The following is a 27776-nucleotide window of genomic DNA, read 5'->3' as shown; positions in this document are numbered from 1 at the left end:
AAAGTGGTACAGTGCTAGCCTTGAGCAGAAAGAAGCTCAGTGGCAGCACCCTTCAATTACCAACAACAAAAAATTAAACTATTCTCTTCTGTGAGTTACATAATTTAATTGTTCCTACAATGTGGACTATGTTTTTTTTTTTTTTCTAATCAGTGGCAATATCTAAAGATCATTTATCCTTTGGTCTTTAGATTAGTCAGAGACACAATAATATTCTTCTTAAATTCTACATTGGAATTCTGAGAATAATGTGTAAATGCATTTCCTTACAGAGGAAAGAAATCATACTATTAAGAATCTCGAGATTCCCAGTGACTCAAGCAAGCTCAACTAATGAAGAGGGTCTTTAGGAAAGGAAAACAGTGAGATCAAAAGGAGAAAGACAATGGAATCAGAGTCTGAAGTGGATCATTGACAAGAAGAGGAAAGGGCCACAAACCAGGAAGGTAGGCATCTTGGAGATGGAGTAGGCCATGCCATGTTTTTCCATCTTATACCTGCAGAGGAAAGCGTTGTTTCTAATTTCCATTTAGCCTCCTGCCCCTGAGAACTTCAAAGGGAGAAATTCATATCATGGTCAGTCAATAATTTTGAAATTGCCTGCTATAGCATCAATAGGGAATGAAGACAGGCTTAACATTTAATAAGTACTCAATAAATATTTGCTAAATAAATGTGAAAACATGATTGAAAAGAATCAACATCCATGAGTTCTTGTCTCTTTAAGTTTGCTTGTTACATGTTGGGGCATCAGATGGGAGTCTTGTGAGTCAGATTTCAATGGTCAAAGTTACCTCTATAACCAGTTAGTGTGTGGTGTTCCTTTAAGCTGCATTTTCAAAACGAGATACCTTGATTGTTTATTCACCCAGAGATGTGCAAAGAAGAAAAAAGGAGTTTTGTTGTGACAAGTGCTTATGTTTTGAAGTCAATTTGCCAAGATTCAGCTCTTGGTTGTATGGTTAGATTACCAATCAAACTCTGACTTAAAATTTCAAAATGTTTCACTCCTAAGAAAGATTTTAGCGGGGAATTAAATAAAATGAAAAAAGAAACTTGTAAGAAATTCACAAAAAAAATACCCAGTCTTACTTAATGTCATTGATATTGCATGTTAGATGCCTCTATACCACTCTGATACAAAGGTATCATAACATTTCAGTTGTCTGAAGTGTTGGATGTCAACTGACTGTATTGAGTATTTGACATAGTTTAGCACTGCATACTTTAATTTGATACCCTGGAAGATACTTGGAGGTAAACCACATTTGGAAAATGATTTCCTCTATAACAAAAACAATGGCAACCTGACTTTTATAATTTATTATTTGTATCCATCAAAACAAAGTCGTTTCCCCAGAAGTTTACTTAAAATATTTGCAGTTTTACTTATTCAAAGAAGAAAAAGTTGAGTTTATAACAAAACTAGTAATTATGTCTGGTTTTGCTATCCCAGATCAAATGTCTGACTTCAAGTTGTTAAATGAGAAATTGGCTATTTAAAGGGAAAATACAATTCTGAGTAACCACAAAGGATCAGAGGAGGAATGTTCTGCAAATAGCCTTTCATTTTTATGACTACAATGAGACAATGCTTTTCATTATTGTTTTGATTCCTTGTTTATTAGCCCAGGCATTGGCAATTTTCCTGTCTGTTGTCCTGTTTCTGACTGAAAACCTGGAATTCATCTACCTGACACAAATTATTCCTTTCCAAGAAAAAGTATAGGCAGAGCTTGATTTTTACTAGCTTAGGTCATTTGTGCTGAGGCTGGTGCTGCTGTAGATAGTGATATATAATGAATACATGATATAATTTTTACAAAGTTACAGACATTGACGGGGAATAAGAAAAAATAATATCCATTATTTGGGTTTACTTAATTAAAGGAGATCCTCGAAAAACATCCCGAAGCCATCTCTTCCCTTTCGTTTTGTTTTGTTTTTCATGAAATAAATACTTTCAAAAATGTACTATTTGCCCTATTATAGATGTAGATGGTTAGAATTTCATGTGTGTATTAGTGCGCTGGGAGAAAATTTACTATTCTCTTGAATATGTTGACATAAAAAATAACGGTTTCTAAATTATTCTGTATTTTTCTCTCAGAATCTATTTCCAACATTGTATGAGGAAGGCTTATCTAAGTTTGATGTTCTATATAGTATATTGTAATTGTAATGTGGGATGCTTCCTTTGCCTTAAACATTACTTTAACAATACCAAATATTCTTTTTTGTTTCTTTTCTTGATTTTTTTATATTACTGAGGTTTGAAATCAGGGACTTTTACTTACTACTAGATACACATTACTAGATCACTTGAGCTGTATACCCATGTCTTTTTTAGTATTAGTTATTTTTTGAAATAGTCCTTAGACTATTATCTTCCTACTTCTATCTCTTGTGGAGCTGAGGTAACAGAATGTACTGATTCTACAAGCCTATTTGCTACATTTTACAATTTAAACAATATATGGATGGGAGTGCAAATGTCGACATTTGATCCAAACTGGGGCTTAAAAAATTCTAATCATCTAAGTAAATGTAATATTAGATTCGTCCTCGATAGACTTTCCACAAAGAAGCTTTGAACTTTCAATGCTTACTGGTATTTTCCTTTCATTGGGTTGTGACAAATTTCTTATTTTGTCATTCTACCAATCTTCATCTAAAAATATGTTTTCAAAATATTTCTTTTCATTCATGGTTCTTTTCTACCATAGACACTTTTATTACACATTTCTGCATAGGTTAATATTGGTTTCTTTGGGTTTTCTCCTTTGCTCTTTTATAGGATTTTGGTTGTATCATGAATCTAAGACTTTTACCTATGCAGCTGAATGAGTACTCTGTAGTCTGAGATTATTTTGTTTGAGAAACCACTATGCCTTGTTTCTTAAGTTAGAAGTAAACACACTGACATGGAAGTCTCCAGTGAAAGTGGGTCAGAGTGAGAGCTCCTTCAATTCTTAGGGTTTATTTGTTTTGTTTTGTTTTTGTTTTTATTTAGACACAGTGAAGGGAGAGTATTAGAACATGAAAATACTACCTTTGCTCACCTCAAGGCCATTCAAATATGGTTTTCTTTCATAAGTTAAGATCAGTCTTCTAGCTATCTAGCTACTGGTTTGTGTCTCACACGCATAATACTAGCCACTCAGCAGGTTGAGATACAAAGCATTAGGCTGTGAAGAAAGTAGAGGCAAGAATTCCTATTAGACTCCATATCCAAAATAACTTCTATACAGCTGAACTAGAGGCTCAAGTAGTAGGATGCCAGTCAAGCAAGGAAGAAGACTTTAGTGATAGTAATAATAATATTACTAACAATAATCTATATTTTATCCAATAAAAAGGAAGAAAATTTCATTACCTATTCGTTAGCAGGGATTAATGGGATAACTGTTTTTATTGGTACTTTGTGTTGAATATCCAGATTTTTTATGATAGTTCCCTAAAAATAGAACCTATGAATCTACATATAATACACATATATGCAAAAATAACAGTGTCAGAAATAGCTTAAAAATAGATAAGTATTCAAAAAAACTGAAACAGAAAAGCAACTTACTTTGCTCCCTTAAGAAAATGAATACAATCAAAAAATTAGAATTGAATAGTGTTAATAATAAAATATTATTAAAAATAAGATATGTGTAATAGAAATAGACTCTAAGATTCAGGAATATCCAGTAAACTTCACATAAGCCTACATTTGCTATTCCAAGACCACATTTATTACCATTTCTTCTGGGAAATTACTTGGTGCATATCTCCAGCGAGAGATTTGTATGTGGCTTTTGGAAACATGAAGAGAATGAGTGACATTCGAAAATACAGGTAGACCCAAAGCAACGTCTCAATTCAGAGGAAATATTTATCAGTCAAGGGAATTTTTAAAAAAATTTATTTGCCAGGACATAGCCTAAGGTGTCATTTTTTTTGTATCTTTGTTCTAACAGATAGATCATTCAGGAAACACTAGCAAACTGGCATCATTTGCCTTTAAATTTTTTTCTTTCACAGTACCACTCAGTGCTTCTCAAAAACACCCACTCATCTATTGCATTTATATTTTTCATATTGACAGAAAAATGATCTTTTCATAAATAAAGCAGTGCACTGTGACCTTGGCAAAGTAACCCAGTCATAGTTCTGCCAAACCCACTATATAAGTACATATAAGCCAGTTGAAGAGTGAGCTAATGTTCAGTCAGAGTTAATCAAACCTTGGAAATAAGGTGTGTTTTTTTTCTTTTAACATACATTACCTACAGGCAACTTTCTAAAAAAATTAGTCTTCCTTCAGGCAAATTTATAAGATAAGAAAAAAGAAAGAATCATTTAAAAATCATGTAGTGGGAGTATCTGCATTTAGAAATCACTTCTTTTCCCACTGAATGGGAGCTTTCTGAAAATTCAGTTCTTAAAACACAAGCAAAGTTAATTATACTTAATCCGGAACTTCAGTCACTTACAATTTGAACACTCCATTTGCAAATGTGTTAAGCAATTCATGATTGAAAAAAAAAAAAAGTATGGTTTCCATACACTACTTTCAAGTATACCTCTCAACTTGTTTCTTATTTTGGGTGCTTATCAAGGTTAAAAAGCAAAAGCATTCACCCAGTTAGTTGCTCATTTTCCTAAGAGTTAGCATCTTTTCTTCTCCTTAAACCTCTTAGCTAATACATCATCTCAATATGTTACCTCCATCTTTCAATCATGACAAAACATCATCAACTCTCATCATCTCCATGGAAACATTTTCACGAAAAAAAATTCCAAAATTCCATCCTCTTCACTTATTACTTTCCCTGTTCAATAATCCAGCACAAAAGATCCAAAATATTCACTCATCTTTGTCATCCCATTTCCTATTACTCTCTCCTTCATGCTTTGGTTTGCAGTAACAAAGATCATCATGTCTTAACATAATCATGCCAAGTAAAGTTTCCTGCAAATTCCTGATTTCTGGAGTGTCTTTCTAAGAGATTCATAAAGCAGGCTTCTTCTTTTCCTTCCCTTCTGCTCAAATACCATTTAAAGGCTTAACATCACTATAGAACCAATTTTCATCACTCCATATTTATTTATTCTAATGAATTTTCCTTTTATAAATGTAAATATATCACTTAGAATTATTTTTTCTTTCTTTTGTTGTTCATTGAAATGGATTCACATGAGATCTAGGAATTTGTCTTGTTTGCTCTGTACTGGCCAATCCTGGAGTTTTTGTTTAACCTACAATTGGTTCACAATAATTATTAGCATCAATAAAATCCTCTCAATGTTTCTACATCTAATCAAAATTGTTAAAAATTAATTTAATACTACTAACGAATAGTACTATTAGTTCAGTCATTTAATAATTATTTTTAGTCAATTTAATAATTGTTTTTTAGTGACCTGGAGGCCAGGAGTTTGGCTTAGTGGTAGACTGCTTGTCTAGCATGCATGAAGACCCTGGTTCAATTCCTAGGTACCACATACATAGAAAAAAGCTGGAAGTGGTGCTGTGGCTCAAGTGGTACAGCTCTAGCTTTGAGAAAGTCCATGGACAGTGCTCAGACCCTGAGCTCAAGCCCAGAACTGGCCAAAAAAAAAGTGACCTGGAAAGCATAGACTCCTCTTTTGTATAAATTACTTAATATTATTACTATTACATGAGGATAGGATATTGGCTTTTGCTTCACTTGTTATAACTCAATGGCAATTATTCACTAAAAGTATAAGCTGGAATTTAATTTTGTATTTTATGGAACATTAATTATAAGGAAGGAGAAACACAGACATGGATTAAATCCCAGATGTGCAAACAATGCTATTTTCTTGATATTGGCTAGAGAACTCATGTCACTGCTCTAGAGAGGTTAGAGATGTAAGGTGCAATAGACAATGGGAACATAGATCATAATAATACACTTAAATTCTTTCACTGACTAATATCATATTAATTTGTTTCTGTGATCCTTAATTTATTCTTACATAAAATGGCATGAACTTGTTGGTTTATTTTGATTGCTTCAATATGTATATAGTTACATATTTATTCCCTTCAGATGCAGAATGCCTGAGTCCCATCCTAACCTTTCTTGTACACACTTATTGAAGAACACATCCAATCTCATGTCATTTTCTTCAAATCCATTCCCTTGCTAAATTTCTTTCCCCCTCACCAAATAAAGAAACCAATGTTTTGGAAGTAATTCACCATTGTCCAAGGAAGGCATAAGGACAAAAGTGCCACCTCTGTCCCTTTCCTCTTCCTCCCAATTGCTTTTCTTTCTTTTTTTATTGTGGGGGTAATGTATAGAGGGGATACAGTTACATTCACCAGGTAGTAGGTGCATTACTACTCACATATTGAGATCGCTTCTCATGTTTTTGTCCCCATTTCCCTCCCCCACGCCCTCTTAATCATATTGTTTTCCCCCTCCATTCCCTTTCCTATTTCAAATAAACAAATAAATGTTTATGCAGCAATATACCAGGTAACAAGACTTTGGTGAGTAGAGTGATGGTTATTTTTAAAAAGTATAAATACTCAAGAAAATTACCTTGCACATGATGTATGCTTGGCAAGTTGGGTGGTACTGCATTTCTTTGGGAAATGTTGTTGGCATTCTCCTCAGTCTCGCCCATACTGTTTTATAAAGTGAGACCTCTGATGGGCAGTTGGAAGGGAGATTGATATCTGGCTTTGTGTTACTTTTCACAGGTCATTGGTGCCAGGGATTTCCCTCTGGATGCTATGTGAGGGACAGAAAGTCACAGATGTCACCTTCAGAGTGAAGGATGGGACCGGATTTTGTTATTAACAGGAGTCCTATTATCGTAGCTTCATACCTGAGTAAGAGCAGTGAGACCACGCACACTTATGGAATATTTTAGCTAAGCAGATGTGACACTTCAGTAGAGAGATCACTCAATTTTTTGGAAAGCTCAAGAGCAGAAATGACTTTCTCCTAATGTTAGACTTGGGAAATCAAGGAAGTGCATCAGCGTTTTTACCCTAAATCCTTTATACCAGCTTGTTAGTCTGCACTGAGAAAAAATATTCTGAAGTTATGAGAGGACTATTAGTCACAGGGAAGAAAAGGGTCTGAGAAATTGGCCGAGATGACAGAGGAGGGCGTGATCTGCCTGGATGCTATTTCCAGGGGAAGTAGTTTGTGAAATTTTCACTTTTATGAAGGGATTGTAGTATGGGTGTTAGAGAGGGAAACATTTCTAAACATACAATGAAGATGTATGAATGGAGAGTAATCTCCTGTAAAAGCTGTATTCAAGTCCAGTTCAGAGTTTGGGATAAGAGCTTAGGTTGTGAGTGGTACTTGCTAAATAAATTTAGCGCTCACCAGAATGTATGCCAACTTTGAGTATACAGCAGTAGAATCTATTGCTGCTTTCCAAGCACTTAATAATTAGTACAGACTTTCAGGTGTTCCTGTCTCATTGCATGCAAGGGGAATCCATTGGTTGGCATATTTCGTTTTTCAACTTGATGGGCATCAGGCCAGGGGCTTTTACTTTATGAAGCATATTGTTTCCTTAACAAGTGAATCTGTGGTTAGCCTGCCACAGTGCACACCCATACTCTTTGCTAAGATCTGTGTAAAATATAAAAATAGAAATGGCCATGGAATTTTGGTTATTTGTTTAGAAATGATTGCTTTTGTCCAGATATATTATGGACCATTAGATTCAAATATTCCAAAATATTATGCAACAATGAATCATATGAGAAATTCTTTTTTTTTTTTCATGGTTCTAAAGACCAGAAGTATAAACTAAGTACTGAATGGGGTTGTTTTCTTCTGGACACTAATTGGAATAATCTGTTGTGTATCTTATCTGGTGGTTGTGTCTGTCTTTACTGACCTTGACTTTGAAGCTGCATCATTCCAGTCTCTATTCTGCTGGCATGTGATACTGTCTATGTATGTCTCTGTGTTTCCATGAATTCCCATAGCCTTCTTGTAATCATATCATGCATGAGGTTTTGTCTGACCTTGTCTTAACCTTATTCCATTTGTAAATATGCTATGTCCTAATGAAGATACATTCACAAAGAGCACTGGTTAACATTTCAACATCCCTTATTAAGGGACACAGCTCATCTCACAGCATGTCCTTAATCTTGTGTGTGGGCTCTCTCTCTCTCTCTCTCTCTCTCTCTCTCTCTCTCTCTCTCTCTCTCTCTCTCTCTCTCTCTCTCTCTCTCTCTCTCTCTCTCTCTCTCTCTCTCTCTCTCTTGCTCTCTATAGATAAATAGATAGATGATACCAATATAAATAATACTAGCTTCCTTTAGTCTTAAAGCTTTCATTGTCATTGTGAATCTTTACCACCTAGTATTAGAAAAGGTAATTCCTTGATTTTAAAAGAAACAATGTGGATTTGTAAAAATCACATCTCTCTTTTGTTTCCTTCCTTCCTTCCTTCCTTCCTTCCTTCCTTCCTTCCTTCCTTCCTTCCTACCTTCTACCCTCCTACCTTCTTACCTTCCTACCTTCCTTTTTATTTTTGGCCAATAGTGGCTCTTGATTACTGGGCCTGGGCACTGCCCTGGACTCTTTTTGCTCAAGGCTAGCATTTTACCACTTGAGCTACAATTCCACTTCTGAATTGTTTTGTGTGGACGTAAGAGTCTCACAGACTTACAGGCTGGAGCTGGCTTCAAACCACCATTCACAGCCCTCAGCTTCCTCAGTAGCTAGGATTCCAGGCATGGGCCATCAGCTCCCTTCAATTTTCTTACGTTTTAAGATACAAAGCTGATTCTGATTTTGAGACACTTTACTTGGACTATTTCCATATTACAATAGTAGCATATTGCTACTGCATTTTCCTTTTTCACCTATGTATCACCGATTCTGCCAAGTTTCTTGAAGAGATAAAGTGTACAAACAAAAGAAAAGGAAAAGCAAAATTCATAGTGCTCATTTAATTTAATGATCCTTAGACCCCATGACTCAAGAGAAGCAAATTCTAGCAGCCCTTTCTCAGTGCTTCATTAACCCTATAAATCTCAGGTAGGCTTATTTCCTGCCCTGTAAAGATGGAGCTCAATCTGTAGATGCTAATTCACCTGAAAGGTATTTCCAGAACAGGGCAAGAGTTGTGCCAAATGTTACAAATCTTGTATGATCTTTTCCATGAGACCCTCAAATGATTTCATTTACAAGCACATAAAACACACTATAATCCGATCTGCAGTACTTCCATGAAGAGACCTGGCTACCCTTAATTCTGCTAGACAGCTGCCCAGGCACCCTTTTCTCAGACTTATTTTCAGGTGACCTTTGTCAAGCGTTTTTCCTGTTTGTGCATTTTCTTTTTGGTTGAAAGAGACATTCACAAATTTTAAGTAGGAAGACATAATAGCCCATGATATTATCCAGAGATTGTCATGGAAAATAAGCTTTAAGTATTTCTATTGCAAGTGAATCCCCTTGTCAATCAGGCAAAAAAGCAAAAACATTGATGTCATTTGAAGGAATCCTTTAAGAAACCATTCATGTACTACAGATGAGGAATTTCATATTCCTATGCAGTATAAATCAACGAAGGAATGAAGGAAAAAAGATGTGTTAAGCATGAGATCTTATTATATTTTTTAAGTGACTAAATTAATTTTTGGGAAGATTTAAAATATATATCCAACCTTTATTCTGTGTCATCATACCTCTTCAGAATAGACAGTCTCTGTTTAACCACTGATGAAATGGTTAGAGCTGTGTGGTTTCTGATCAGCTTCATGAAATCATAACCTCATTTGGGTCTCAGTTCAGCTTGAAGAAATAGAACCTCTGTGCTTTGCCCCGGTCTTCTGTTTCAGAGAAGAGAGGCTACAAAAGTCAGCACGCAGAGGTATGCTCTGACCTGGTGTTATCACATCTTTCTACTTGCCACAGAAAAGTGATTTCCTTTTGTTCTAAGACGTGGTTTTAAGCAGGTGGCATATAGGACTGAGCTTTTCATCACCTGAAGTTCTGTTATCCTTTTGCTTTTTCTCTTTGACATCCGTCTGATAAGTCACACAGGGTGTTAGTATACCACTAGGCAAGGAGTTACATTTCCTGTTCTTGAAGGAAATTAATTACATGTGAAGGGAATCCTAAGCAGTATGTAGGAGGTGCCAGGAAGTTTCAGGTCACAGTTAGGAATAGATCTGGAGGGAAATTGTCTAAATTATCTACGACTTAAAAAATTATGTATATTGGGATAAAGGAGAATGCATTGCCATGGTTACACTCAAGCATAGCTACTGATGCAATAGTAGGACAAAAACAATCTAACAATCTTCTAGACGGCCACTCTAACCTTCGACTTACACAAATGCAATCCAGAAGGGCACAGTAGTTTGGATACTGGAGGAGAAAACAAATCCACTGTGCAGGATGAAACTTGATAGATACACCACCCCACCTAGACACCCCTGTATTAGTTGAATCTTGAGCATCAGCTACATTTCTGCAAGCATGCTTAGTGAGACTGAAGCCCCAGTACTTGGCAGTAGTAATTGATTCACAACGAACAATTTATTGGCAGCTCTCCCTTCTCTGACTCATACCATTTCATTACTTAAAGTTGCCTATTGGAGCAACCCAAGGAAAGCACACACTGAAGCACAAAAAAATCTATAATCTCTTCTTTGAGACAATGATAATAAATTATGTAGAGGGTCAATAGGAGATTTCCTTGACCTGATTTGGCACAAAAACAAAAACAGAAGCACAGAAACTTGTCAAAGAATCAGGGCATGATGTTTGTAGGAACATTCTCTTTGAATGAAGCAAAGGAGAGGAAAGGGACTTTCCGCTATACGGTAGCTTTACAGCTATGGATTATGTTAGCTATGTTAATAATATGTAGCAGACAGTGTACATGTGTGGTTCACCTAAATTATGCTACATAGAAGATTCTCCATTCTGAGAGTGAAAATAGTCATTCTTAAGTATTTAGCAAATTGATTTGTGCAAGAAAATGTACAGAGCTCTCTATGTATTATTCCCTGTAATCCTCACCACTAGTCTGAGCTAGAGTCTGTTAAAGCCCTGGTTTCAGAAAAAAGGAGCCATGAGCATTTGCTCATGTCTTTAAAGCTATCCTAGAAAAAGTTTAAGTGACACTCAAATAGTGTGAGAAGATTCAATTTCACTAATTAGCAGTTTTAGTTATTTCCCGGCACCCAGAGCAAATATTTTTAACGATGGGCACCTTACAGGTGAAGAACAGAGCTGAGAGGGTGAGTAAATTCCTTGGCTCTTAAGTAGTCCAAGGATAGCAGCATCTTTTACTTGCCCTATGAATACAGTCTATTTTACGTTTTCAAAAATCCAACCTTACTGCTACTTATGTACTTTTTAGAAATGTGTACATGAAAAACATACACCCATATTCACATTTTAAGAAATTTTAAAATGCAAATATTTACCATAGCTCCTCCTTTTCTCAGATGCCAATACTGTTTAGCTTTTACACACTCATTTGTGCACACATGCACCCACACATCTATATATGCACACATACACTCAAGGAGAGCATTACACATTATTATTCATGCTTTGCAGTGATAATCTTGAAGATCATTCTGTTGTTACTTATTTGTTCATTTATATATTTATTCACTTTAACTTTTTTTTTCTTTGTCAGTCCTGGGCTTGAGCTCAGGGCCTGAGCATTGTCCTTGGACTTTCTCAAGGTTAGAGCTCTACCACCTGAGCCTCAGCACCACTTCCAGCTTTTTTTTTTTCTATGTATGTGATACCAAGGAATCAAACCTGGGTCTTTGTGCATGCTAGGCAAGCACTCTACCACTAGGCCAAACTCCTGGCCCTCACTTTAACTTTTATTGTATCAGGTAGTTGAGTTTGAATTCAGGGACTCGTGTTACCTTGGCTTGTTTTATCAGTGGTACACTACCCCATGAACCATGCTTTAAATCATATAGGTTATTTTGGAAATGGAATCTTGTGAACTCTTCTGCTTACAATGTCTTTGAAACCGATTCTTCATGGATAGCAAGGATTGCAGGAATTAACCACTGACATTTGAGTTTTTTTATTTGTTTTAGGAACAGAGACTTGCTATGTAACCGATGCTGGCTTTGAACTTATGATCCTGTTTCAACCTCTTGAATGTTGAGATTGATATGGATCATTCTAGCTAGCTCCTGTCTTCCAATTTGAATGACTTCATAATGCTTCACACTACAGAAGTGCTATAATTTAATTAACCAGCTTTAACTCATGGTTATTATTGGGGTCCCCCCCACCAGCCTTTTGCTATTATAAACAATCCTGCAATAAATATCTTGACATGTATTTCTGAGCATGAATATGAGCCTATCAACAAAGATAATTTCTTGGCAAATTATATAGGGGGATCAAAGAGTCATTACTCTCTCTTAAAAAAATTAATTACCAGTTGATATGTTGAACATACTAACTCCCAGGAAATGTCTCGGTGACTAATAGTTTGTGACAGCATCTTGTTCTTCAAAGAGAACAGAGGGCATTTTCAGTAGCAATGGGGTGTTTGCAGATAAGCACCACTACTGTGACAGCGATCACTCCAGGCTAGCTCAATTCCTGTCTGCCCCCATGACTGTTGTCCTTTGCAACACTCCCCTCTGTGCTGTTGCAGGTGCAGGAGGCCTATGCAAACAGAAGTTCAAATGCCAGAATATTTCCATGGGGTACTGGAGATCTCTGTCAAGGTTGAGATTAACCTAGGGGCTGCACACACTCTTGTTGGAGAGACACAGGACCTTAAATCCTCAGCTTAGTATGTGCCTAAAAACTCTGCTTTGTGTTGCAAGACCAAGAGTCTGTAAGCAGGCTGGGAGAGCTTGTTTGCTCTACATACACTGGACAGGATATTTAGGCTATGAGGGGAGAGGAATGAGGAGAAAAAGACAAGGGAAAAGAGAAGCAGTGAAATACATGGCAAATCTCATTTACTTTCTTGTTACTTGGAATGTTCCGAATCAATTCCTAAGAACAAATAAGTATATTCAAGAAAGTCCTACACATAGAAATAGGACATTATGGAGCCGGAGTTTGACTTAGTGGTATGATGCTTGCCTAGCATGCATGAAGACTAGGGTTCAATTCCTCGGTAACACATACATAGAAATAAAAAGCCAGAAGTGGTGCTGAGGCTTAAATGCTTAAATGGTAGAGCTGTAGCCTTGAGAAAACCCAAGGACAGTTAGTTCTCTGGCCCTGAGCCCAAGCCCAGGCCTGGTAAAAAAAAAAAAAAGGTGGGGGGCATTATGACTTTGACTTAGATGACTTGGTGCAATTCAGTTTTCTCTTCTCTTTTTTCTTTCCCTTCCTCCCACCCCCCGCTGGACCCCTGCAGTTAACCACCTTGCTATGAGCCAGATCACCACACTCTATTACCTGTCTGGTCTGTCTAATCTTTTTCTGACCACTTTCCACTGGCTTCAGTTTTAACAACTTTCAGGAATGTGTCACCCCCTTTGTCTTCTTGGTGCCACCCATGTACGCTGTCCAAAAATACAAGAGTGGACACTTCTTTCTAGAATCATAAAAGTGTCTGTGACATTTTTTTTCTAGAATCATAAAAGTGTCTGTGACCAACATCTCTGGCTACTTCACAACTATTCAAGACTGCTCTAGAGACAGTCCCCCTGGGTATGCTTAAAATGAAGCTCTCTTAATCGCCTTTATTAAATCTGAATCTCTTTTGTCAATTGTCAATGTTGTTACTACTTCCTCTCCTTTAAATGCAGACTCCTTTGATTTCTACCTTTGCCATGAATACAGTTCATCAAGGGGTTGCGTGTTTGTGGGGCTGCAGGGCAGGTGTTGTGCAACTTTTTCCTTTGCTACCTCCTCCGCAATTCTGTCAGCCATAGGCAGGCACTGCCAGTTCTGAGACAGCTTAGGAATTCAGAAGATTGTCTGTCACACTGACAAATCTTTATTTCCTTCTGGGGATCTGGACTATTGGAACTTGGCAGACACATCTGTAGGCTGACATGTCTCTGTTAGGATTCCAATCCTTAGCAGACAAATGTTTTGGAAGCTTGGATTTAAATGGAATATTAGAAATGAATTGGCTATTCTGATGCCCCAACTTGGCTTTAGGAAGACTTCCTGTTTAGATATATTCAATCCTATATCGATTGTGCTAGCCCATCAATATTTTCCATGTTCTGCAAGCTCTGTGTAAGGCACTCAAAGCACAGAAGAGCTCCTGCTCTTTACAGCATAGTGAGCTTAACCTATAAATCTGCTGCTTGTATTTCACTGGCAGGAAATCTGTTTATAAACTTTGCAAACAGATCAACCAGAGTAAGGGTGACTATGAATATGAAATTATATTTGGCACATGCCATCTTAGTTTGAAAGGGGTTTTGCAAATCTTGTAATTGGGAAGACATGAGTCAGGCGAGCATTCACATGGTTTTGTGTGTTTAAAATGATTCCAGATTGGGTTCACATCATGGCAGTAAACAAGTCAACCAGACTCCCCATAGTTGTTGCTGTAATTGATCAATTTGTAAATGAGGACAATGAGATGCTTCAGAGTTGTTGAAAAGAAGATGCTGTTAAGGTCATTTGGCAGCTGGTGATGAGGACACAGCAGGGATCTAATTGATGGAATTGTGTAAATGCCAGCTTTCAGGATTTCTTCCTTTAGGATCATAGGTTCCAAAAATGTAATATATATATATATATATATATATATATATATATATATATATATATATCTTCCAAGCAGTTCTTTATGGATAAAATCACTGCTTCTATGTAAAACAAATGATGTAAGAAAAGAAAAAAAAAAACACAGAACTTCCAATTTCCTGGTTTATACCCTCAAGAGAAATCAAGAAAGAAGAATAAGAGTTGTTTTTGCTATAGCAGTAGTGTCACAAAATATGATTTGTGTTTATCTTTCCCTGACATCATTGAGCAATATTCTTTGCTACTCCATTTGATACTCTTGATTTGAAAGGCAGAGTGGTGTAACCTTTAAAAATAAGCAAGATAGGCCAGAGTTAGTGATTCACTCCAGTAATCCTAACTACTCAAGAGGCTAAGCTGTGAGGAGCACTGTTCAAAGCCAGAGCCTGCAGGAATTTCCATGAGACTATTATTTCGTTAAGCACACACACACACACACACACATGCACACACACACATGCACACACACACACATACACACACACACAGTAGAAGTGTAGCTCAAGTGGTAGAAATGCTAGCATTGAGAAAAAAAAATGGCTCAGGTACAGTACCCACATGCCTAGTGCCTAAGTTTAAGCCCTGGGACTGCACGAAAAAATAAACCAACAAGCAAATAACATACACAGAGTTGTTGAGAAAAGAATATGAAAGATAAATGAGCAAAATGGAACATAAACCAACAGACAGTAAATAATTTTATCACCCTTATAGCCCTTAATTTAAATGTACTCTATGTCCTTTAATAGTTTAGCGCCTACAAATTTATCTTCTGAGATTGGAGCTGGCATTTTCCATTGGAGACCTGCTGTCAGCCAATCAGGATGAGCCATACAGGCTGCTTTGATGTAACATAAGTTGGAAAGTAGCAGGTGGCCTTTCCTGCTGTTTATACTGTAGCTTGGGGAGTTCTGTCAGATGTAACAACTCCTCTTTATCTGCATGGAATCTGTGTAAATCACAAAAGAACAGATGGAAAAGTAGTCATATAGCCCTGCTCACCTCTTAGAAAAAACTCATAAACTCCCTTCACTAGCAGCTCTTTTGCAAAAGAAAGAGGGGAAAAAAAATCCTCCATGGGTTGGTCACCAAACTTCTTCAGGGTAATTATCGGGTTTACAAAACATCTTAATTTGTGATAGACAAAGAAAACAAAAGCAGAAAACAGCTTAAATGACCACAACTGTTATTTGCATGTATTTTACCATTTTATTCCTGATTTAGCTTAAGCCAATACAGAAAAATTAGAGATTATATCTCATTTACTGATTCTAAATGCCTTGTGGAACATTTGCTGATGTTATATGATTGGTGTATGTTGGTTATTTTTTTATCTTTTAAGTACAACCATGAAATTACCTATGGATTTTTTTTCTGTTCTCGAAATTCTAAATAATTTTCTAATAATTGACACAGGTACTTTTATATTTGGAAACTATCAAAACACCTCCTCCCTAAATCTTGTTCCACATTATAGTGGTGAAAGTTTGCAGTTCACTTGAACATTCTACAGTGTGAATTTAATCATATAATGCATAGGGTGTGTGTGTGTGTGTGTGTGTGTGTGTGTGTGTGTGTGTGTACGATACACACATACATATGGGCATGAGTTACGTAGTACTAAATAAGTTACATATATGCAACATTATATGCCCAATTAAATTCCTGTGGAGGGGGGAAATTATTTTATTTAATTTAAATTTTAAATTCTAACCAAGAGGTTAAGAGAATAAAGGGAATATACCTAGATAAGAAATGTTGATAATAAATAAACATTCCAAGGTTTAAGGAAGAATGGGGCCTGATTTGAAGTACATTCTGACATTTCTAAAGTGTGATTTGTAAGACATGGTGTTGAAAGAGATGAAACTGAAGTTTACTGGGGTTTTGACACAGAGACACTGAAAGGTCTCATGAAAAATATGGACTGTGACCTATGTGAGATTAAACTTGACTACTGAATGTTGACCTTAATCTATTTATAACTCTAAAATATGTACAAATTATACATTTTTTAAAAATCCATAAATCTGTCCAAAAACCTAAAGGGCAAAGAAGTTGCCCTCTAGAGAGACACCATTATTCATCAGTGAAACCAATACTTATACTTTGTATTTCTAGATTTTTGCCTCTGCACTTAGTGTGAACTGTGTTGCCATGAGAAAAGTCTTATTGTACATTGATGAAGTTATAGATCAGGTACAACGAATGTTTGAACATCATACAATAATGATGATCAGTGTGGGTGAAGTGGGATCTTTATTATCATGTTCCAGGAGTCTCCTTTGCTGTAAATTCCAAGAGAACAGTAAGCACACAGGATTTTTTTTCCCCCAAAGCTCCATAAATGATTCTCTATAAATTCATATCCAGGGAAAACAACTTCTTAGTCCAGTGGTTCCCAAGGGGAGGTGATATTTCTTTCCACATGACACGACGATGTCTAGGGATATTTTTATTGTCACAACATGTTATTGGCATTTAGTTAGTATAGGCCAAGAAAACCATTTAACATAATATAACCTCCCACAACCATTTTCTAGCTCTAAAGTCTAGTACTTTCAAGGTTGTGAACTCTGAGACATTTTGAGTATTTACTTATATGTGCCATTCTTTAGAGAATAAGATACCAACATTTTGTCTTATCTAATCATGCATGTTTGATCACATCAGGTGACTGCCTATGACTTTTTCACATAATGAATTTTCCTTGTAGTGGCAGAATTTCACAGTCTTGTTAGTGCTTATATCATTTCAGAATATGTCCAATGAAAAAGAAATTGCCTTAGTAAGTTAAATTATACTTGAAAAAAACTTATTGTTTTTCATGATCTCAATTTAAGATTAAACCTTATCTTTTCAGTCTAAAGCAATTAACCGCATTTGCAGATATTCACAATAGCATACTCCTGTGTCAAAATATTAATGAAGACAGACACTGGTGGTTCATATCTGTAATCCTACAAACTGAGGAGCTGAGATACAAAATCAAGCTTTAAAGCCAGCCCAGACACAAAAACCCATAAAGTTCCATCTGAAAATTTGCAGGAAGAAGCTGACTTGGTTTCTTGAATGTATGATTCCAGTGGTGAGTGCCAGCCGAGCAAAGGTGAACCTGAGTTAAAAGTCTCAGTATCAGACATGTGGATGGCGCACGCCTGTAATCCTACCTATTCAGGAGGCTGAGATCTGAGGATCGAGGATCAAAGACAGACTGGGCACAAAAGGACCTGAGACTTTTATCTCCAGTTAACTTCTAGAAAATGGGAAGTGGGACTTGGCTCAAGGCTAAGGCGGTAGCCTTGAGCTGAAGAGCTCACAGACAGCTCCCAGGCTGAGTTCAAGCCCCATGACCCTCCCCCCGCAAAAAAAAAAAAAAGTCTCAGTACTAGCATCTATAGTAGGTTCAAAGATCAAAGTTCTGTAAATAATCAAATTTGTGCAATCGATATATTGTCCTGATGTATTTTAACTTTATTTTATTATCTTCAAATAATATAAAGGTATTTCAAATCAGTGTGCCAATGTAGGATCAGATTACATTTTGTTCCGTCATTTTCCCTCACATCTATTTCAGCCTATGCAGCCTTTCAAATTATCTGAATCCATTTTCACACCTATAATTTGGCCATTATAACTACACTCACCCATCATTCTTCTCTCCATTTCTTTACTCCTCTTTCTGACAATCCACCCTCCTCAGACAAGATATATTTCAGTTTTCTCGAATTCATTCTGCTGAACCGTCTTGGTGTCATTTCTTTTGGATCAATAGGGATACCTGTTTTGTTTGTTTCTCATGATACAAATTATAGAGAAAAGTTTTCTGGTATATCTGTTTCCCTTTGGGTAGTCATTCACTTTTGATGCTTCCCATTACATCTTTCTTCTGTCATAACAAAGGTTAGAACAAGGTCACCTATTTGTTCTTTATGAGAAGATTATAGTTGAGATTGCATTTGCTGTGTCCTTTTTATGCTATAAATTTGAAGTTGTGAATTTATATTTTCTATTTGAATGAATAAGTAGAAAGTAAATGAAATCCTAGGTAGCTACAAACGCAAATACCAAATGAAATTTCCAAACCTAAGATAATATACACATGACATGTGGGGCTATATTCATTTGTTTTATTGTTGATATGTGGGACAGGTGAATCTTTGTTATTCATCTTGTTCTCACCCACTCAGACTTCTGTCAGATAATAATATCAGATGTATACCTGATTTATGACTTTCATAACAAATCTCATTTAGGTGATACATCCATCTTCTAAGTGAAAAATTTACCTTAATGCTTGTACAATGAGAGTGTGCAAATATGGTTCTCTTTTTAATGTGTTGCTATGTTAAAAGAGCGTCTGCTGGGGCCAGGAGTTCTGCCAAGTGGAAAGAGTGCTTGCCTAGCATGCGCAAAGACCCAGGTTCGATTCCTCACTACCACATAAATAGGAAAAAGTCATAAGTGGTGCTGAGGCTTAAGTGGTAGAGCTCTAGCCTTGAGAAAGTCAAAGGCCCTGAGCCCAAGTCCAGAACTAGCAAAAAAAAAAATGTTAAAAGTTCATTGTCTTCAGAGTTGATTTTCTTTCTGACCATCAAACTTATGTAATTATTCCACACCACATGCTCACCAAGTAAACAGTTTTAAGTACAACCAATATTTGGGAAAATCTTCCCTGTGCATCACTCTTTTACACATTCTCAATACCCATGACTTCTGAAAATGAATCAACAGAAATCCTCTTCATATTTTGTTAACCTGATTATGTCTTAGTTAATCTGAAAATGTAAGGGAGAATTTTTACGAAAGTAATAGTTTAGATTGTCTAATTTTACCCAAGATTCTACTTTTTTTAACGTTGGATTTCATTTTGAAGTGTGTTTCCTAACTTGTAACTCCTTATGTCTTTTCTGGATTTTTATCAGACATATAGGTCAAAAGTTAAAATTGGATATGTTTTTAATTCTTAAAAATTGTTAAGCGAGGACAAGTTATGCAGATCTCTCTTTCTTTCTTTCTTTCTTTTTTGTGCCAGTCCTGGGCTTGAGCTCAGGGCCTGAGCACTGTCCTTGGACTTTCTCAAGGCTAGAGCTCTACCACTTGAGCCTCAGCACCACTTCCGGCTTTTTTCTATGTATGTGGTACCGAGGAATCGAACCCGGGTCTTCATGCATGCTAGGCAAGGACTTTAACCACTAGGCCAAACTCCCAGCCCCGCAGATCTCTCTTTCTTTCTCTCTCTTTCTTTCTTTCTTTCTTTCTTTCCTTCTTTCTTTCTTTCTTTCTTTCTTTCTTTCTTTCTTTCTTTCTTTCTTTCTCTCTCTCTCTCTCTTTCTTCTTTCTTTCTTTCTTTTTCTTTCTCTTTCATTCTTTTTCTCTCTCCTTCCTTCCTTCTTTCTTTCTTCTTTCTTTCTCTCCTCTCTTTTTCTTTCGCTTTCTCTTCTCCTCTCTTTCCCTCCCTTGCTCCTTCCCCTCGCTCTGTCTCTGTGTTGCTCTCTGTGTCTCTCTGTGTCTCTCTGTCTCTCTGTCTGTCTGTCTCTGTCTCTCTCTCTTTCTCCCTCCCCCCTCCCTCCTTCCCTCCACCTTTGTACTTGTCTGAACTCAGAGCCTGGGCTCCATCCTTGAACTTCTCTGTGCTCAAGGCTAGCTCTCCATCAGTTGAGCCATAGCTCCACTTCAGGCTTTTTCTGAGTTGTTTATTGGAGAGAAGATCTCATGGACTTTCCTGCCACAGCTGCTTTTGAACTGTGATCCACAGGTCTCAGCCTCCTGAGTAGCTAAAATTAGAAGATTACAACTGTGAACCACCAACTTCTAGCAGTGTTAATATCTTTAGTTCAAAATTGATTGTCATATTTCATAATTTAACTGTGACTTTTCTTTTTCTTTTCTTAAGTTGGTTGTGAGCCTTGAACTCTGGTCCTGGGCATTGGACCTGAACTGTTCAGCTTAAGGCTCTACCCCTTGATCCTCAGCACCATTTCAGTTTTCAGATGGTTAATTGTAGATAAGAGTCTCATGGACTTTAGTGGCCCGATGGGCTTTGAACTGCATTCCTCAGATCTCAGCCTCCTGAGTAGCTAGGGTTACAAGCATGAGCCCAGCATCTATAACTTTTTCTATAATAGGACCAAATTTAGGACCCGATCACTTTTATAAAAGCAAAAACAAACACACACAAAAACATAAGATAAAACAAAAGTTGCTGTGGATTAAATAAATGTGTCCTAAATTTATTTTAAATTCACAATTTGTTCTAAATTCAAGGCAATCTACCTACCCCCCTGACATCCAGTTTTCCTCCTGTGGAAATGGATGAACATATTCAGATCAGAGTGTAAATTGGCATGAACCTATGTAAGGAATGTAATAAAGTTACAGAAGACTGAATGATTCTTTTAAAAAATGTATCATTATTCATACCCAATGCTTCCTCTGCACTTCTGTGTACCATCTGGTCCCAATGGTCAAAGTGCCAAAATACCATAAGGAAAGTTGTTTTTGTGGTATTTCCAGTCCATCCAGAATCAGAAAGTACCAGAAATCTCTTGAGAAAAGCTGTTTTCATAGGACACAAAGCCGAGTTTCTCAAACCAAGGAGTTTAAGAAAAGTAGCTGAAATGATGCTACCATCCAAATTTAAATGCTGAACAAAAAGAGGATATTCTGGGCTTGGGATTTACCAGATGTCTTGCAAAAAATAATTACACCTACTACTTCATAGCTGTATCCCAAATCTTTTTAAACGTGTGCTGTCTTTCTAATCTCCAATCCGTCTTTTCCTTTCCTATTTATGTGGTGGATTTTAAGGAGCAGGTTCACAGATAAATAAAACAATAAAATTTTTATTGAGAAATGAATAGAAAAAAGAAGTATTATCCAAATGATTGAATGGATAAACTGGTGACACCCATTCAATCTTCTATTGATTATACCTAATATGTACAAAACTACCTGAAACTATCATATTTATGTTCTTTCTTAGAACAGACATTATTTACTTCTGGATAGGATACCACAGCTTGTCAAATACAAGAGTTTTGATTCTTAGAATACTCAATCTGTGCTATAAACTTAAAGCCCAGAAGGAATAGTGTGGGCTGTTCAACTTGGCAAGATTTTCACTTACATCTAATCCCCAAGCCATCTCTGGTTTGACACTGAGCTTTATTCAGCTTAATTTAGTTTAATTATATATTTAAAAAGAACCCTTCATGGAGAAGAAAGATTTAAGAGATAACAATTGCGTGACAATTGCTAGATTAAGAGAAGAAATTTAGTGTACATATGTTCTCTAAAGCATGTGCTCTATAATGCAAGGAATATAGAAAAGCTTTTGTGGCAGACAGACGTGTACTCAAATCTTGGTTCTACACCTGCTTATTGTATGACCTTGAGCCATTTTATTAACTTCTCTGATCTCATTTAGTTTTTCCATCTGAAAATATAAAGCTACCTATTTTGCCAAGATTCAATGGGCTATTGAATGTAAAGCCTCGGTGTATAGCAGCTCTTCATTAACACTAGATATATCTGAGAAGGATAAAATAATCCCCAAATACAGGGCAGATGTCTCCGCAGTTGGCTATTGCAAAAATGCATTGCAATATTTGCTTAAGTTCTTTTAACTGCTGAAAGAAAAAGAGATAACCCTAGGGAACGTAACTTACATAAGCTTGAGAGGTAATGGTATTCTCCATTAGGAATATTACCTATTCAGTTCCCATAGGCAATGCTTTAAAACTCTTTTATTGCATGGAGGGTTAATGACTTCAGAGGGGTGTCATCTGACCTGATGAGATCTTTCTGAACCTGTATAAAATGCAGCTCACATTCAAATGTTGCTCAATCATATGTTACGTTCTCAACCCAGTCTCAAAGGTTATGTTCACTCAAACTCAACTAAAATGAAGACAAAATAAAACAATTCAGACTAGCAGTTTAAACAACTATAAATAAAATCTCTGCATTTCAATTTCAGAGCTGCACTACTGTGTATAGCATCTCGGGATAGTTTGCTAGAATATGGAAGCTTTTCTTAAGACATGGTTGAATTAGTTGTCCTTTTGTTGTTGTTGTATTAGAATATTCGCTTTCTGTATTCAAGTCAACTCTTCACCAGAGTATCATTAAGATACACAGGTCAGAGTTTTACAGGAAAGTGTGGCGTTGATATATCCAGGATCTAGTTCCTAATGACAAAGCATGGGTTCCTAAAGGAATGGCATCCAAACCAGTTGCTGTCCTGTCTGATCCCTTTCATTTGCATAATTTCATTTTCTCTGCTTTTATATTCCCTGGAATCACTCGAAATGGAATTGCTTAAATCACTCACTCTTCCTTGAAACTACTTAATTTTTTTTTTCCATTTTATTTTTAACATGGTTCCCTCCTAACCCACTTAGGAAAGCAATTAAGGTGTCATTGTTTGAAGAGCCAAAAGGAATACAAAACACTGCCTCTGGGAGAACTTTGTCTGAACCCTCCTTTTTTCCACCCCCCTCTTCATTGAGGGAGAGTATGCAGCTGCTGGCAGTTGCTTTCTTAACTCCTGTCACCCAGCACCCGGGTTCACTGCCCAAGCAAAACTAACATGAGGGGATTTTTTTTCCCCCTTTAAATTATAAAACATATACAGTGGTCTGTCTTGAGCTTTGAGACTCTGTCTGATTAGGAATGCAATCTGTCAAGAAAATCAAAGACCATCCAAAGAGAACTCCTTTGTCTCTGTGTTATGTTACAATACTTTTATTAGAGAGTGACATTCCGGAGACGGCACCTGCTGCTTGGCTTTGGGCGATGGCCAGAAATGAAAGGAAAAAGCAGTGTGCAATTCAAATCCAAATGGCACAGCAGTCCAGGGCTGTAACAAATACCAAGGACTGAACAATTGGGAGGGTCTAGGCAATCTCAGCTTGCAGACACTGGAGTTCAGTGTATGTGCATGAAAGCCCCGGTCTTTGTCAGGAATTTATGGGCAGGCAAAGAGTAAAATGCTTACTGTTTGTTCTGTATGCTTGATGTAATTGTTTGCTTATCTTTCTCCATTTTGGAGAGATGACCCTTTTCAAATCTTAGGGTGTTCTTGTATGTACCCTAACTAGTACAGAATTACAAATACTACTGAAACCTCATATTGGGTAAAAACAGTGAAAAGAATACATGTGTATACATTGTACAGGTGCATACCTATACTATATTACATTATTTATATCATATATTTAATATATTTCTATTAGTGGGCTACATATATATTTCTACTATATAGTAATTTCTATTATGTACAAAAATTTTCTCTTAGTAGGCTATATTTAATTTTCTCTTCCATCAGTTTTGTTGCCAATTGTACAGAAAGTATAAAACTTAAAACCTCTTTAATGTTTTGTTTACGATAATCAGATGGTGAATTTCCAAAACTTTAATTCCATTCTGTTCCTCTGTCATTCTGTGGTTAGGAGCAATAAGATGAAGAGCAGTTCAAAATTTATATCAAAGTTGATGGCAGCAGTTAAATTATAAATTGCTATTACTTAAAAAGGCAAATTCCCTGATTTGGGAACATTTATTGTATCTATCAAGAAAACTACAAATTCTAAACTCTTAGCATACGTTTTCTATTACAGAGGAGCTTATTTCACTGGAAACCTTCATTGAGAAATGAGACTCTAAGTTATTATTTTTTTCCTAACTAAATTGATAGTGCACTTCTATTGACTTTCTGGTTAAAGACTTCAGTAAGAAGGCTTCTTGGCCTTTTCTCCATATATCTGATGACCCTGGAAAGTGATGACTTTATAGGATGTGACCACATGACTCTAACCACTGGGAGGTAAGAAGTCCCTGTGGGGAAGCAGAAAGAGCTGTTGCTCTGGAAGAATTACTGAGACCAATTGAACAAGATTCTGTAACATTTCTCCTAAGACTCAAATGAAAGCTCAGCTTGTTTTACACAGGTTATTGAATACATTCTAGCATGGATAGACTTTTTCTTTCTCTGTGTAGTTTTATGGAAGAATAAAGACTTGCTGTAATTTGAACATATGAATCTCATTACATCCTGTTTTGCATAACTTCCCTTTTTCCTCAGTAAGTCAGCCATAGGGTTATGAAAAAAAAAAAAGTAAGCAAGATTTTGGTTCATGCGGAATTCTAAGTTCAGTAAGTCCTGTCATTCCAGTTCTTCTGGGAATTTTTATCAAACAAATGGGCTTGTTTATGATGTGAAATCAGCTTCTTAAAAGCCTCTTTACTGAAACAGAGTGCATCTGAACTTTGAAATCAATTGCATCGATTCAATTATAGAACATAAGTGAAGACTAATGGTTTTTATGTTCATTAACTTATAATCTACATAAGGTAGAAGATGTTAATATTGTGGGATACCATTATAGATGAGGTAGAGAAAATGGCACTCTGTTTTCACTTGCAATGGTTCAATATGCCTCAAATTTAAATTCATATTCTTTAACTCACAATCCACAATTCTCTCATCTTTTCTATTACGTAAGTAAATTTGGATTGAATTAGTATGGCATCTTTATCAGGGGTCCAATTATTTTAATAATCAATGAGCTTTCTCCTAAATTTTATCCAAAGTCAAAAAAAAATTGGTGCCTCTTTGGACTTTCATTCCTTAAGGGGAAGAAAAATCAGGCAACCAATATCAGAATTTCAGATGAGGATATCTGATTTGAATTATGTTCTAATAAATCTTAACCTTTTAGATTTCCTTCTGTGAATTAACAGGTAGTATAGTTATTTTGCTCCCACCCACACCTTTGTTAATACAGTCATGAGGGAGAGTGTAATTAAAATGATGTAATTTTGGGAAAATGTGAGAATTCAGGTCACAGCTTGTCATAAGATTTAGGAGAACCTTAAATTGTTTCTATTTTTTTTTAAAAATATTTTCCCCTAGTCTGGGGCTTGAATTCAGGGCCTGACCACTGTCCGTGGGCTTTCTCAAGGCTAATATTATCTACCCCTTGAGCCACAGTACCCCTTCTGTCTTTTTCTATATATTTGGTACCAAGGAATCAAACTCTACCACTAGATCAAACTCCTGCCCTCTCTTAAATTGTTTCTTAATCATGTTCTAGGTGTGATTTTCATCAAGTCTTTGTGCATCTAGTTTTCTTTAGAAAGGAAGTTAAGAGATTTGTTTCCATCTCCAAGCTGGTGTTTACTTGATTGTGGCTTCCCTTTTTGTCTTAGTATTTTGTCTTTTCCTATTACTGTTGAATTGCACTCATGGAATTATTTGCTCTGAAGAGAATTCCCTTTTGCTTAGGGAAGGGTTTTAGGCATACTAAGAATAGTTTCTGATCAATTTGGATCCAGTACTAAATTTCCTCACAGTGGGGGCTTGGTAACCAGTCAGAGACTAAATTGTCACATCTATACAGTGGGAACAGCATTTCTTCCTCTTATTTTAGGGTGAAATTCCTAAGACATTACACACAAGTAAGCTCAGTCACAGGTATGAAGAAATTTGTGAGAATTCATGGTCATTGTATGTTTCTATATACTTCCACCTTGAACTCTTCTTACTCTAGATATTTTTCTTGACCTAGGAAGGCAAGTGAGTTTCTTACATTCTATTTTGGTTTAACTCAGTGTGTCATTTGTATTTTGCATAGGATTAGGTTTGACTATACCTCACACTGGAACCATAACATGTACTGCAATATAATTAAGATAAATAATAAATTAATATAAATAAGATACAAATTATCTTATCTATAATCTGGGTATTATGAATACAACATTATTTGAAGCCTTCAGATTGAGAACACTAAAAGGGAGAAAATAGCACAAAACAGAAGTAACTCACTTTTAAATACCCATACATACTGTACTTCACTTTAAATTTGAATGGAAATTAAAATTTAAATATCTCATAATAAAAAAATCGAGTTTGGGGACATTAAAATTTAAATGTCCCCAGGTGCAGAAATCCAGTTTTTGCTTGTCTAAAACTATTGTCACATTAATATATAGAAAACTGCATGCTTTCCTATATTTGAACATTTTACCATTGTTTGCTAACTCACACAGTTCTACTGATAGATTATACATTTCTTCAGAGCCCTGCTGTCATTACTTACAACCACAATGTTGCTTCCAGAAAATAAGCCATCATGTCAAAAATGATTAAAAAAAATACCTTCTTCACTGATACGCATGACCAAAGTCAAGCTGACAAAAGGTAATATTTTCAACTCTTCCATCTATTTTACATATAAGAATATTCTAATGGGAGATGACTCTGAAAATCCAAAGGATATCTGACTAAGGAAACTATAGAAAAGATTTTTTTTTTTTTGCTGTTGTTTGTTGGGTTATAGGACTTGAATTCTGCCTAGGCACTGTCCCTGAGCTCTTCAGAGCAATGCCACAGCCATACCCTTGAGCCAAGCCATTTTCTATAAGTTAATTGGAGATAAGATTCTCATGGACTTTTTTAGTGCCTGGGCTGGCTTTGAACTGTGATCCTCAGATCTCAGCCTCCTGAGTAGCTAGGATTACAGGCGTGAGCCATAGCACCCAGCTAGAAAAGGTTTTAATGTAAGATTATTGTGTTGGGTGCAAGAAGTAATATTGCAGACTTTCAAATTTGAAAAAGAAAGGAAGAGAAGAGTGAAGGTTGGATGTAGCAAAAGTACACATGATAAGATGCATATGCTAAGACAAAGAGATCAAGAGGATAGTCCAACCATGTGCCAATCAGTGCTGTCTTCAGTGCACAGAAAAAAGGACTCTTCCTAATGAATTATTTCTACTGCTGTTATTTTTACTTTCAACTATGTCTGCTGCTGCTACTTCAACTAGACACAACTACTGGCTTCCCACTTGACCACAGGACATTTTCTCTGAGACACTGTGCTGAGCTAATCTAATAAATGGAGCCTTTCACACTTCTGACTTTGATGGAGGTATTGGTATCCCAATTGGATTGAAGTAGTTTTTGATGAGGATAATTTTGTTTTCAGTATTTTCATGAAGATGGAAAAACAAGAAGCTATATGTTCATACTTCATTGCTTAA

At 36.3% G+C, this 27776-nt stretch overlaps 1 long non-coding RNA gene across 1 annotated transcript; it reads left to right on the top strand.

Annotated features, from left to right (window-relative positions):
* Nucleotides 1-282: 282 nt before the first annotated feature.
* On the top strand, nt 283-27730 carry LOC150054778 (uncharacterized). Its single transcript, XR_016537657.1, has 3 exons — nt 283-446; nt 26799-26937; nt 27561-27730. It is a non-coding gene; the product is annotated as an uncharacterized LOC150054778 (long non-coding RNA).
* The last annotated feature ends 46 nt before the right edge of the window (nt 27731-27776 follow it).

This window comes from Megascapheus bottae, chromosome 14 (genome assembly GCF_031878675.1).
Source record: "Megascapheus bottae isolate mThoBot1 chromosome 14, mThoBot2.hap1, whole genome shotgun sequence".
Classification (NCBI taxonomy): domain Eukaryota; kingdom Metazoa; phylum Chordata; class Mammalia; order Rodentia; family Geomyidae; genus Megascapheus; species Megascapheus bottae.
Note: the sequence above shows the minus strand (reverse complement) of the source record. Positions and strands in the feature narration are given on the sequence as shown.